Source organism: Pelodiscus sinensis, chromosome 8 (assembly GCF_049634645.1).
Source record: "Pelodiscus sinensis isolate JC-2024 chromosome 8, ASM4963464v1, whole genome shotgun sequence".
Lineage (NCBI taxonomy): Eukaryota > Metazoa > Chordata > Testudines > Trionychidae > Pelodiscus > Pelodiscus sinensis.
Genome location: NC_134718.1, coordinates 35,410,900 through 35,424,957, shown reverse-complemented (window position 1 = coordinate 35,424,957; position 14,058 = coordinate 35,410,900). Strand labels below are relative to the sequence as shown.

The window sequence follows — 14,058 nt, the reverse complement described above, 5'->3', positions numbered from 1 at the left end:
AACCAACGAAGGGAGTAAGGGTTCAGACGGCGGTGAAAGCGCTTGGTTACTCGTATTGGGGATCCCAGTAGGGGGATGGTACGCAGACCCTCGACCAGTCTGTCAAACCTGCTGCCGCGGTTGTTGCTGGTTGTGGTTTTTGTTAGGCTGCTGGCGGCGGCGTTGGGGGCGCTGCCTTTGTCTATGTTGGTCGTAAGGTCTAAAGCGTTGGTTGGAATAAAAAGAAGAAGAAGGAGGAGGCCTTTGTCTGTTATACGGCCAAGCTCTCCTGCGCCTGAAAGGCGGAGTGTACATCCCGAGAGTTCTTAACGTGGTTCGGGAGTCCTTTCCAGAGTGAAACACTTGATCCGTGTTTTGAGCAAACAAGGACACTCGGTCGAACGGAAGGTCTTCCACCTTTGGCTGTAGATCTTTTGGCACAGAGGCCAGGTGGAGCCAAGAGTCACGTCGCATGACAATGGATGTCGCCGTAGAGCGGGAAGCTAAGTCGGCAATATCCAGAGATATCTGGAGTGCATTACGGGCCACTGTGTAGCCCTTCTGTACAATGGATTTCAGTACGTCTCTCTTGGAATGAGGAAGGTGTTGTATCAATGGCACCAACTTCGAGTAGTTATCGAAGTCATGGTTAGCAAGATGGGCAGAGTAGTTTGCCATCCTTAATGTGGCTGTTGCCGACGAATATACCTTCCTGCCGAGCAAGTCCAGACGCTTGGCTTCTTTGTCCGCGGTGGAATTTCTCGCTTGTGTGGACCTTGCCTTTTGTTGAGCTGCATCAACAATGATGGAATTTGGTACGGGGTGAGTGAAAAGAAATTCTGCGTCTTTGGCATCAATAAAGTATTTTCTGTCTGCGTTTATTGGTAGGGGGCATAGATGCCGGGGTTTGCCAGATATCATTAGCTACTTCCAGGATAGCGGCATCAAAGGAGAGAGCTAGTTTTGACTTGCTGGACTGCTGCAAGTTTCTAAGGAGGGCATAGTGTTTTGGTGGGGCCCCAGAGGTGCGTAAGTTTTGAGAATGCGCCACCCGTTTGAAAAGTTCATGAAATTGCTTGTAGTCGTCCGCAAGAGGAGGTTCGTCGTTAAAAACCGCGTCATCTGGGGAAGAAGAAGCGGCATCTGTTGGAGAGGCCACGGGCTGGTGCTCTGCCACCGGCGACTGAGTGGTATCATCATGGGTAGTCGGCCGTGGCGAATATAATTGTTGCCGGTCTGGGGACAAGGGTGAGTGTCTTGTAACTGAACGTGAACGATCAGAATGAGGTGAGGTGTGCACACGAAGGCGAGAACCACGGTGTGAATACTGTGGAGAATACGAAGCGGCGCTCCTGTGGTGATAGTAACGGGAGCGAGGAGGAGATCGTGGGGATCGTGAGCGGTATGAATAACGATACAGGGATCTCGAGTAATATGAGCGGTGATAGTGAGGCGGTGTAATGGATCGCCTTGGGGATCTGTAATAGCGATGCGTCGGGGAATAATCGTAGTAATGATCCCGCCGTCTTTGAGGTGGTGAGAGCGATGGTCCAGGAGAGAAGGTTGCTCTATCTGAACCTGGAGAAGGTGTGCGAGGATGGTGGGTCTTCCTTTGTGCCTTAGTCGGTACCGCCGTGGATGGTAGTGTCTGGGGGACCGGGCTACCCGGAATGGAGGCAACTGAGGCAACTTCCGAGACTTTCCCCGGAAGGTGTGGTGACCTAGGTGCCGAAGATGGGGATGGTGGAGCCGTGTCACTCTCAGAGACATGGGGTTGTAGGGCCGCAAGGGCTGGTGCCGCAACCACACACGGAGCCGGCTCAGCCGCGCACGATGGTTGGTCGGTGCGTATTGGTGCCGACGTGCCCTGAGCGCGTGGGATAACTGCATCACTAGGTCTTGAATGGGAAGACCTAGGTGCCGAGTGTTTCTTCGGTGCCGTATCTGGTGCCTTAGGTGGCTGTGGCTTAGACTTCGGTGCCTGCTTAGGCTTCGGTGCCGGGGTCGACTCCCGGTGCCGTCTCAGCCTGGAAGCGATCATGAGGCAACGGTGCCGAGCGCCTCGGTGCCGAGGACCGCACCGTATCTGGCTGCAGTGCCATTCGGAGACTCGGTGCCGCCGATGATGGTGCCGATTCCGGGTGGCCCAGCGGGACCGATATCACTGATAGCGCGGGACTCGGCGCTGATGTGCTGCGGGCTTTCGATAATTTGACCGCTCCCTGCGCGGGAGGGTGGCCCGACGAGCCTCGTGCGTCTGTAGCACTTGGGCTCTTGGACGGAGCGGCGCCTCTCCCGTCCTTAGGCTTCTGTGCCCCCGAATCCTCTCATTGTGTTGCTGACGGGGGCTGGAGGGCCTTATTGAAAAGCAGCATTTTCAGGCGCATTTCTCTGTCGCGCCTTGTGCGTGCGGTTAACTTGGCACAGTGGTCACATTTCTGGGGGATGTGGCCCTCTCCTAGGCAGTGAATGCAACGGGAGTGGCCATCAGAGACGGGCATGGCCTCTCCACACGAGGCACATTTCTTAAATCCCGGAGAGCCGGGCTTGTCTGCTGAAGAGGTCTCCGGGGAAAGATCAACTTGAGGGGCTCGCCGGAGCGTGCCTCACAGTTTATAATGGGAAAGGAGTATTTTTTTTAAACTATCAACTATTAACTAACTAATCTAAGCAATAACTGACTAACACTAAGTAGGAAGGGGCTAACTGGGAAGAATATCTAAATATATCAACGATTTCTCCTCAGGAGAGGAGCGTGTTCCAAATCCGTCTGCGGCCGTGGACAGTTAGGAGGAACTGGCGGGTCGGACCGCGCGATGCAGAAAAGGCGCAAACGCCGCGGGACGCTCTGCACATGCGCAGTCCTCCGGAGGGGGCTACTGCTAGCGAAGACTTTCCGGTTTGCGGCGCCGGGACGGGCCCGACACCTGTAGTGGAGCACCCACGGGGACATCACTCGAAGAAGAAACACTACTTTCAGATGCAAAACGTAAGAATTGTTGGAGGATGGTAAAAATAGGAATGCTTTGAAGACAGTCTCCATTCTGACTGATTAGATGCTTCAGGCAGGGTCATGCTCTGCCTGTCCTGAATTCTCTGACACTAGAAAGACATTGGAAATGGGTTGCAAAGCTCTGATCTGAAGTAGATCATTGATAATGAGTTGTTATTGCCTTTTCATGTCCGTGGGTTGCTGAGTCTCGGAATGGGACAAGGCTTGTTCTTGTAATTTTTGCACAGTTCCAGAGGCTACCGCATCCAGAGAACATGGAGATGAGGAAGAGATAACTGCTTAATGAAGAGCCCATAGTTTTTCCTCTAGTACTGCCCAACTCTTTTCTTTCTAAAGGAAGGTAAGCTGAGGCTTCTAGGAATGTAAAAGGTTAACCACTAGGGGCTGGAGCAGTTCTGCTTAACCAGGGCAGAGGGCTGCTCCAGCACTGCAGGAACCATCACAAGCAGAGGCTGCTCTGGGCTCTGCCCTATCTGAGACAGGCCCAGTCCAGCCTCTCTGCTGAAGGTGCATGCTGCAGCTCCCTGGGAGTGAGGCTGGCAGGGACTGGCAGCCCTCCACCCAGGGAAGCTGTTCTGCAGGCTCTGCAGTGTAAAGCTAAGCTTTATAATACAGAGATCCTCAGTATGGGTAACCGCTAAAAATCTTAGTAGTCACATTGTTACCTTTTTAAATGATTTTGTACATGCCTATAGGCTTCCCTACCCAGACTCGGGTGTGAAAAGAAATTGGAGTTCCTGCTCTTTGGGATAGGAAACTGTCTCTTATACATGTGCACAGTGCTAATCAAAAGGGGTCATCTAATCACTGCATGAGCTCTAGACATTAATAGAATGCAAATCATTATTAATGATCCTACTTGATTACAAACAGGTTGTGATGCCAGGGTAAATCAAAGAAGTTCTTTGATATTAGAAGTATGCCAGTATAGTGAGTTTATAATGCAGTAGGTTAGTATATTATTTGTGTTATTTTGACAAGACATGGGGATGATATTCTAGGTTTTTTGGGGGAGAGGGGAATACAGCCATACATTTTCATAGCTTGGAAACATTATTAAACGGAATGTTCATCAATGGAGAGGAACTCATCCTATAGTTATAGCCCTAGCACGAGTACTTCTAACTGTTGTTGAGCTGCAAATTTCCCTATCGTTAGTAAGCAACCAAGGAAAAATAACTTCAAGCTTTCCTGCTTTGGCAAAAACCCAAATTGAACTATTACAAAATTTAAAAACAGGAAGGGTCATAGAAATGTCAAAAAGCATTCCGTTCAGGTCAGCAAGAATTGTCATCTACATTGATCAGAGTGATTTACCATATATACTCGTTCATAAGCTGCAGTGAACAGCAACATATTTTCTAATTGGAGAAAAAATCAAATTATACATGGTATTTTAAATTAATGTTCTTCATTTGATAAAGATCTGAACTAAGTAGGTTTCAGCTCATAATATTGATGTTTGGTCTGTGATCTCAAGTTTGAAAAACTTCAGAAAAATATTTTCTCCTGAGGGGGGGTTGTTTTTGTTTGTTTTTTGTTATCAAAGCTATGTCGAGACTTCAGGCTCCTTTCAGAAGTAGCTTTTCCAAAAGAGATCTTCTGGAAAAACTTCTTTTGAAAGAGAGCATCCACACAGCAAAAGCACATTTAAGTTGTGATTACTATGGGCGGAGTGGCCACCAGGGAACCTGTACATTTTCCTGGAGGCCACTTTTTTAACAAAAAAAAGTTCTTTCCCAGCCATACATGCCTTTTTCCAAAAGAGCTCTTGCGGAAAAAGGCTTCTTCCTTGTAGAAAGAAGTTACTGCTGTTGGAAAACCCCTTGCGTTCTTTTGACTTTCTGTTGAAAGAACGCAATTGCAGTGTGGACGTAACTGTAGTTTTTGTGGACATAAGTGCAGTACAGACAGACCCCGAGAGAGAGAATCTGATTATCTGGTCTTTTTTAAAAGCTTGGAGTACTGCCTTCATTTGTGCAACAAACTAGATTTTTTTTTTAAAAAAAAGGAAGAAATACAGAGTTTCGTGAACATCACTTTCTATTTAAAAATATTAAGTGTTTATTACAACACTAGAAACAAAATGAATGAAATGTACATAGAACAAAGGAACTTAAAAAGTAACTTCAAGGAAAAAATTCTGGGTCCAAACTACTTTGGAATAGTCGGTGACCAGAATTTCAGTGCATATTTAATTTAGATTCTGTGTTTTATTTAGTATAGCTTCTCTAGCAGGAAAGCAACATTTGAACATATAGCTCCTTGTATGGTTTTCATACTGAAGTTTTACAGAATAAATCTGCACCATGAGATTGTTTGCTTTGGTTACTGAACTGGAGAATTATATTGTAGTTAACCATGTAACAGTGCTGAGTATAATGTTTCATGTAAAGTTGTTTTTACATAGTATCTCACTGTTTTGGGGCATTATTCGTACTGTTCTGCTCTTTGTGAATGTAGCTCTTCACACATATACAATACTGAATGGAGAGCAAGAGGGAACAGCAACAGTTAAAAAAGGGATCTTAGGAGAGTCAACCTAAATGTTATGAAGCTTCAGGGAGTAGCCGAGTTTGTCTGTTACAGAAAAAAACAACAAATGGTCCAGTAGCACTTTATAGACCAACAAAACACGTAGATGGTAATGTGAGCTTTCGTGGGCACAGACCACTTCTTCAGATGACCAGAGTTATCTGGTTATGAAGATTTATAGCCTCAGCCTTTGGCACCCATTATACTTTGCTGTCAATGGCTAATATCTATGGACAGAATCCAGCAACCTGTAGCAGCATTATTTTCTATTCTGATATCTACTTTGATATTCCAGAGTCTGAAGGAAGCATGTAATTTAAAGGGTCTAAACTACAAAATTTGTACCATGCATTAACACGGTGATGATCAATCACATTCCAGTTCTCCCTGCCTCCTGCTTTCCCCCCTCTAGCTCTCTCTTGTCACAGAGACAGAGATATTTTATGTTCTGGAGATAATGAGATACATCTGTTGCCTGGGTGAAACAGAACTGCTCAGCACCTGAGAAATATTCTATAAAGGGTCCTAACACTGAGCAACAGTGTTCCATAAAATTAATAGGTCCTTGGAACAGAAAACATGAGTTATTTTTGCAGCATATGCAAATACCAGCCCCATTTCTACTCCTTTGTAAACTCAAAGTGATCATGCCCCTCACTATTTTGTTAATTCTTCTCCTTTTCTGTTCTGCTAAAATCCTGTTCTAAATAAACTTCTCTGATACCACAGGTTGGGCCTCTCTGGTCTGGCACCCTCAGGACCAAACCAGTCCTGGATGAGGGATTTTGCCAGGCCAAGGGAGATCATTTCTGGACCCCAGTCACTGGCCCCCTGACCTCCTAGCTGGCTCCCCAACTCCTGCTGGCCCCACTATGTGCTGACCCCGCTGAGTTGACATCGCTGTCATGCCTCTGCGACCCGCTGGGCAGCCATGTGCACAGTGCAGAAGCTCCCGGATCTGCAGGGCAGCAATGCGTGCTGCTCCTGGACCCACAAGGCACCCACACATTGGGTCTCCCAACCCCACTGGGCAGCCCCGCTACCACATGCTGGGTGGCCCTGCTGTCAGCTGACTACAGGCAGCCCACTGCCCTGCTGGCCCTGCTGCGATCATAGATACTGGCCCTCCACCGGGACTCCCTGGGCCAGCCCATGAATGTTGCTGGACCAGAGAATCCTGGCTAAGAGAGTTTCAACCTGTATTATTTAAAGATAACACAAAATAATTAGACAAGTGCACTCTGAGGTTGCTCTAAATTACAGAAGGGATTGAATCAATGCAGACCTGCACCTAGAAACAGAGAATGACAAATGGCTCTTTTGTGCCCCACAATTATGAAACTAGTCTAATTCAGATTATTGAATGTGACAGACAAGTTTTCCTTCAGTGCCATGGGGTGATGCAATAGCAGCATCCCCACCAGTCAAGTTGGATGTGCATAAGGAGAATGACCCTAATTTACATTATCCACTGTTCCAGATAACGACAGGGAGACCAGTGATCTTTCTAGCTTATTATGGTGTCTTCTAACGATGGCCAGTGTCAGATCTCTCAGAGGAGAAAAAGAACAGGGCAATTTTGTCCACTCCCACCTTCCAGCAGTCAACGCTTCAAGAACATCCAGAGCATGGGTTGGATTTCTTTCCATCTTGGCCAATCCTCCATGTACTTATCTAATACATTTTGGACCAGTTACAACTTCAGCCTTCACAACATCCACTGGCAATGAGTTACATGAATTGACTGTATTGTGTACATAAGCGCTACTTTTTGTTTGTTTTAAACCAGCTGCCTATTTATTTCATTTGGTGACCTCTAGTTTGTCTGGTATATGAAGGTGTAAATAACATTTCCTTATTAACTCTCTCCACATTATTCATGCTTTATAGACCAGTTCTCATTATAACAAATTTTACCTGTACAAAAAAAGTAGAACAAATAGAAGCTACTAAGAAAGTGTACATATGACTGTGACATAACCACTACTATGTATCAGACATATAGTTTACTGAATTGCCAATTTTTATATGAAAGAAAACAACCTTTTTGCATATGAACCCTATTTCTACAAGAAAATGTCTACTACTTTATAAATGATGTCCTGTATGGTTATTTAAAGGTTTTATCTCAAACAGGCTGTGAAAAAGTCTTCTGATATCTATTTTAAGCTCAAGAAAATATAGCGCAAACTTTCTCACATCATCCTGCTAATTACCTCAGTCAAAGGATGCTACAATCAAAATAATTATGCAAATTCCAAATCTGCCATTGACATCAGTGGTGCAACCTGCTGTAAACAGATACAACCCATAGTTAACTTAGTATTGATTATTTCCCATTTTAAAACTATCAATCTACCAAATTCATATCCTGTATAAAAATGTATGTGTATATGGTGCTGTTCTTGAAAAACTACTAGTTCAGTGACTATTTCTTTCTAAGATTTTTTAAAAAATATGTGCTGCTTAATAAAATAGCAGCAAAAAGATCAGATTGCAGAAGACAGCTCTGCAATTAATACATTTATTTTATTGAAACACACAAGTCAATTTCAAACACATTAAAATGGAAACGAATCTGGCACTGTGCTTATACTACGTGCATATAAACTTCACTGTTCTTAAAGACCTCTCTTCATTTACTGGCAATGTTGTTAAGGTTAGCATCTGCACCTCTTCATAACTTATGTTAAAAATGTTGAAATTCAGTGTCAATTCTTTGTTCATAGATCTGGGACAACCGTAACTGCCTTTCCCCTTTCATGGTCCACTGAGGGTGTGTCTAGACTACAGGTTTTTGTTTTTTTTTTAAAGTGGACTTTTTCCAAAAAAAACCTTCCCCTGCATCTAGAATGAGGAGTAACGGTAGTTCGAACTAGGTTTCCTAGGTCGAACTACCTAGTTCGTGCCCCGTGTAGCTGCGCTGCACAGGGTTCAAACCAGCGGGGTTTTAAAAATGGCGGCTCCCCGCTTATGCAAATGAAGCTCGGGAAATTCAAATCCTGGGCTTCATTTGCAAGTGCGGTATGCCTACATTACCCCGCTAGTTCAAACTAGCGGGGTAGTGTAGACATACCCTTACAGATTTGGCAATCATCATACATGATCAAAACAGACATAAAAAAGTCCTTAAAACCCCACAACTAAAAACCATTAAAGGAAAGTTTTATATTGACAGTAAACATCCCTTTAATAACAAAGGGTTGTCTACACAGCACAATTATTTGAAAATAATGGCCATTATTTCAAATTAACAATGTGAGTGTCTACACAAGAATTCTGTTATTTCAAAATAAATTCAAAATAATAGAAGTCTTTTTCTGACTTTTGTAAACCTCATTCTACAAGGAATAATGCCTATTCCGAAATAGCTATTTCAGAGTAGCAGTAGTGTAGACACACAACTACTTCTATTTTAAAATAGCTCCTCCCCAGGGCCATTTAAAGTAATTATTCCTCAGTGACTCCTGGGGCTCTAAATTGAGGCAGCACATCCACATTAGGGAAACCTGCCTTGGATTAATTTTGAGGTTTCTCTGTAGTGTAGATGCGCTATTTCAAAATAAGCTATTTCGGAAATAAATCCAAAATAACTTATTTTGAAATAAGTGTGCTGTTGTAGACATATCCAAAGATATCTTGAATAGTGGTGTTTGTGACAATAAACCTTTGGAACTGAGTCAAGATAAGCACCAAAAATTAGAGTAGATTCTATGAATACGAGAAAGGATTTGTTTGGATGGTTATTGGAGTGGGGTGGTTCTGATGTTAACCAATGCAGTTTACTAAAGATTAGGTTACTGAATTATAAGCAGAGGTCATATAAGGTAGCCTTAAAATATTTGTTTTTTGCTTAGTAATCACACCAGCATGTCTCACATTAACACTCTAGAAGAAGTCCTATTTCTACTCTAAAATGCAGTCTTGTGATATTTTCTGTATTATCAGGAGTGAAAATGATAAAGATTCTGCAAGACATTTCATGAACTTTTCTAGTTATAAGAGCTCTTATGAAAATATTGGTGCATTCTAGAGTGTGCTCTTACGACCAAGATTAGACCTTGTTTCAACAGAAAGAAACTTTCTTTTAATCAAATTGGAACATCAGTAATTCATAACATGAAAGGAAATGCTAGTGGTTTTTCCTTCTTTCCAAATTTCTATCAAAATGAGCAGGTGGGCTCTCTCATCTATGATGAGATAAGTTTGATAATAGTGACACAGCAGGGAGGCTGAAGAGCCTGGCTGTTTGAACTGTACAAAGACAGAGTCCCACAGATATCCGCGCCAAAAAGGTCTTTCTGCAAGAGTTAGTACTGGAACCTGTTAGAGGCAGGCAGAGGACTATAGATGATAAATACAACAGTCTCCCACAAAGGTTTTTAAAGAATGAATATATAAACAACTGATAAGAACAACAAACTGACTTTTTACAAACTAACTTAATCCAACCTGGATTATAGAAATTACTGTAAACAAGGCATATGGAAGTATCCCTTAAGACTTACAGAGCCCAGCTTCTCTGGACTCAGACACCTAGCACAAATAATACACATTTATAGCAGCAAAGGCCCACTATGGAGGAGCATGAGGGTGAAAGAAATTGTGGATTCCTTGTAGTTAACTAAGTTAAAAATTGCTCAGGAGTCAAGACTGTTCAGAAGAAATACAACCAACCAAACAAACTCAGAGCAGATGGCCAAAAGAAAAAAAATACCCTCAAGGTATAATGGCAAGATATTTTTCAGATGGAGGAAAGTCAGAGCTGCTGAAGTGTTTCGTAAGAGCACAATGCTGGTACAGATAAAGATATTTCCCCTTTTTTCCCTATTCATGAATGAATTCATTAAAAATAAACTGATATTAACATTAAAATATTATATTATGTGCTAAATATAGTATTAAACAAGGGGGATTTCATGGAATCTAATCCAGTGATTAAAGGAAGTTATATGTGTAAAAGGGAAGTCAGTGGTGGGCAATATTCATCACTCAAACCAGATACGGTTCACCAGGGTTAGCCCTTGGCAGGCTGTCGGTGGTTTAGTTATCTATGAGTCTGAAAGTACAGCTGCTTGCAACTCCCATTGGCTGAGGATCACCATTCCCAGCCACGGAGAACTGCAGTAAGTGGCGAGGAGTCCTGTGGCACCTTATAGACTAACTAAAGTGTAGGAGCATAAGCTTTCATGGGCAAAGACCCACTTTGTCAGATGCATGTGAGTGGTATCCAAGTCCGCACCACTTCCCACAGCTCCCTTTGGCCAGGAACAGCCATTTGTGGCCAACAGGGGCAGCAAGCAGATGCATAGGTAAATAAAGTGGTGGCAGTCTGCCAAGGACTAAACCTGGTGAACTCTAGCTAGCCACAGGCCACTTATCTTCCTCCTCCCTCTCCCCCACTGTTATTGATACAACTTTAAATAAAATATGGACAATCCTGTCCAATCCTGGATACAAAATGTATGCATTCTTATAGGGATCAGTCTTGGCTACAGTTCTGTTCAATATCTTCATTAATGATTTAGATAATGGCACACAGAGTACAACTATAAAGTTTATGGATGATATCAAGCTGGGTGGGTTGCAAGTGCTTTGGCGGATAAGATTACAATTCAAAATGATTTCAATTTATTAAGCACAAATGCAAAGTATGCTACATAGAAAATGGGAAATGACTGCCTGTGAAGGAGAGCTGTGGAAAAGGTCATGGCAGATCACAGAGTCAGTGTAACATTGCATTAAAAAAAGCAAACATCATTCTGGGTTCTGTTAGCAGATATGTTGTAAACAAAACATGATCAAGTACTTATTTCACTGTGCACCACACAGTAGGTCTCAACTATGTACAGTAAGGGTTTGGTAAGACTAACACAGTGTACAATGTAGCCACCTTATCAGAATAAATTCTAAGCATACATCCAGTGTTCCTAAGTCTAAGTAAATGGGAAAGGATGTTGTAGTGGGAATATTGGGACATTTCAGAACAATGGCTATGAAGAAAGCTACAGAATCTGTGGGATTAGTTAGAATGCTTTGGGAATATACCAGGGACACCAGAACAGGTTCCAAAGGTAACAAATCATCCAGAACAAGCAGCTTTCTGTATTGATAATATACTAATTTTCAAAACTGAGTTCTATAGAACCATTTGGGTAGTCCACTCAAAGACACTTTGAGAACTAAGTAGAAGGAGGACACTGGATACTTGAGACAAAAGACTGGTTCAATAACTTTAATTCATCTGAGACCTGTGGTAACTCTTTGCACAAGGAGGTTAATATCGTGAATAGGAGACTGATTTATCTGGATATTCTAATTTTAAGAAATCCCATCCTAGGTTAACTCCACTGACTATGCATATAGAAACTATCATGACTAAAGAGAGGTTATCAAATATACCTCTGTCACAGTCTGCCTGGGACAGGGATTTCTTTAACACCTTATCTTTGAAATGATGCATTGATTCTAATATTCTGTATGAATGTTTTTCTTCATTTCTACAGTAGATAATTTGGGGACAGATTCTGTAACCCTTATTCATAAAGCAGTTTCAGTGGAATTGATCATGTGAGTAAGAGTTACCTGATCACATTGTTGGTTCTCTTGAAAAAGTTCAGAAAAAGCATGATCAAGAGAATAGGGAGAAGGGGAAAAAGGGAAAGTAAAATGATTTGGGAGGACTGAACATATGGGCTGTGTCTAGACTGGCAAGTTTTTCCGCAAAAGCAACTGCCAGCTGTCTACACTGGCCGCTTAAATTTCCGCAAGAACACTGATGATCTCATGTAAGAAATCAGTGCTTCTTGCAGAAATACTATGCTGCTCCCGTTAGGGCAAAAGTCCTTTTGCGCAAAAGTTTTTGTGCAAAAGGGCCAGTGTAGACAGCTCAGATTTGTTTTGCGCAAAAAAGGTCCGATCGCAAAAATGGCGATCAGGGCTTTTTTGAGCAAAAGCATGTCTAGATTGGCACAGATGCTTTTCCGCAAAAAGTGCTTTTGCAGAAAAGCGTCCATGCCAATCTAGACGCTCTTTTCCGCAAATGCTTTTAACAGAAAACTTTTCCGTTAAAAGCATTTGTGGAAAATCATGCTATTCTAGATGTAACCATGATGAGTGATAGTACCATGTTTTAAATGCCTATATATCAGAGCATATTGCCTTTGTAAGGTATCCTCACAAAAAGAAAATCCAAACAGCATACCTAAATATAACCATTCTTACCAAACACAAATGCAGGATTTTGAAAGGTTCCTGAAACCATTCTGGCTAACCCCTCTCACTCATCATCAGACTAACATTTTAAAGAACACTCCATGCCCACCATGTCATGTAAGAAGTAACTTACACTCTTCATGGAAGAAATATACTGCCTCATGTGAAGAGTTAAGTTTAATACTGTAACTGTAGCAATTCGGATTTTGGTTTGCTTGCCTCATCTTCTTTTAACCAAACACTCCTGTGAAAGTGTAGATTAAACAATAACTGTAGTTCAAGATTTCCATATGAAACAATGTATTTCTTATCTAGTGCTGCTGCTATGGATTTTGATATTGTTTCTTCTAGAGTCCAGCCAAATGTGCCTTTTCTGCATTATAAAATCTTTTGTCGGTACATACACAGATCACATAAATGTGACAGTGTAACTGTGCATAAAAATACATTGTTTCTCTTATCAGGTCACAGTTAACCATAGGTTATGACCATGTTTAATAACTTTAAAAATATTCTCATGTGATAAAATTATCCAGGGTAGTCAATGCATGACCAGTGACCACTAAAGCACATTACCCACAATCATGTTCAAGGTGAGGTGCTTCTAAGAAACTGGATTCTGTTGGAATATTTTAGGAGAGGCCACTCAGTCAGGGTATGTCTACACTACCACCCTAGTTCGAACTAGGGTGGTTAATGTAGGCAACCGGAGTTGCAAATGAAGCCCGGGATTTGAATTTCCCGGGCTTCATTTGCATATTGCCGGGCACCGCCATTTTTAAATGTCCGCTAGTTTGGACTCCGTGCCCGCGGCTACACGCGGCACGAACTAGGTAGTTCGGATTAGGCTTCCTATTCCGAACTACCGTTACTCCTCGTGCACTTTCCCACCAGATCTTGCAGTAAAGCACACATACCTCAATTGTTTCTGGTTATACATTTTGCTTTTGCTTAAAGCTATTATATTAGAATTGTCTATTATCTTTAGGGATCTTCTTGCAAGTTAAAACCAGATTTTACTATATCCAAATAGTTACACTGCTTATGTTAGCTAAAAAAACAAACAAAAAACCCACCCTCATGCACTACGTTAGTGTTTCTTAAACTTTTTAAGACCGAAGAACACCAAGGATTTTTTGTTGAGCTGCAGAACACAGTTTAAGAGACACTGCACTGCATGGGTCATTATACTGTATTTTGCTTGTAAAACTGGAGTTACCCATGCTACTTCCAAACTTCAATGAAATACATAGCAGCCCTTTTATGACATTAACTCTTACTCACAGATTGCTATGCACTAAACTACATCCCAATGT

General features: G+C 42.4%; 1 protein-coding gene and 1 long non-coding RNA gene across 10 annotated transcripts in view; one reads left to right on the top strand and one right to left on the bottom strand.

Annotated features, from left to right (window-relative positions):
- Positions 1-8,464, top strand: part of LOC112546455 (uncharacterized) — a 95,991-nt gene extending 87,527 nt beyond the window's left edge. For all 4 annotated transcript variants that reach the window (XR_012905617.1, XR_012905615.1, XR_012905618.1 and 1 more), the window contains 2 exons: positions 2,726-2,968; positions 7,008-8,464. This is a non-coding gene — a long non-coding RNA (uncharacterized LOC112546455). The remainder of the gene's footprint in view (positions 1-2,725; positions 2,969-7,007) is intronic.
- The window catches only part of PCDH15 (protocadherin related 15), a 1,467,631-nt gene that overhangs the window by 1,316,529 nt on the left and 137,044 nt on the right, over positions 1-14,058 (bottom strand). The gene's annotated exons all lie outside the window — the stretch shown is intronic.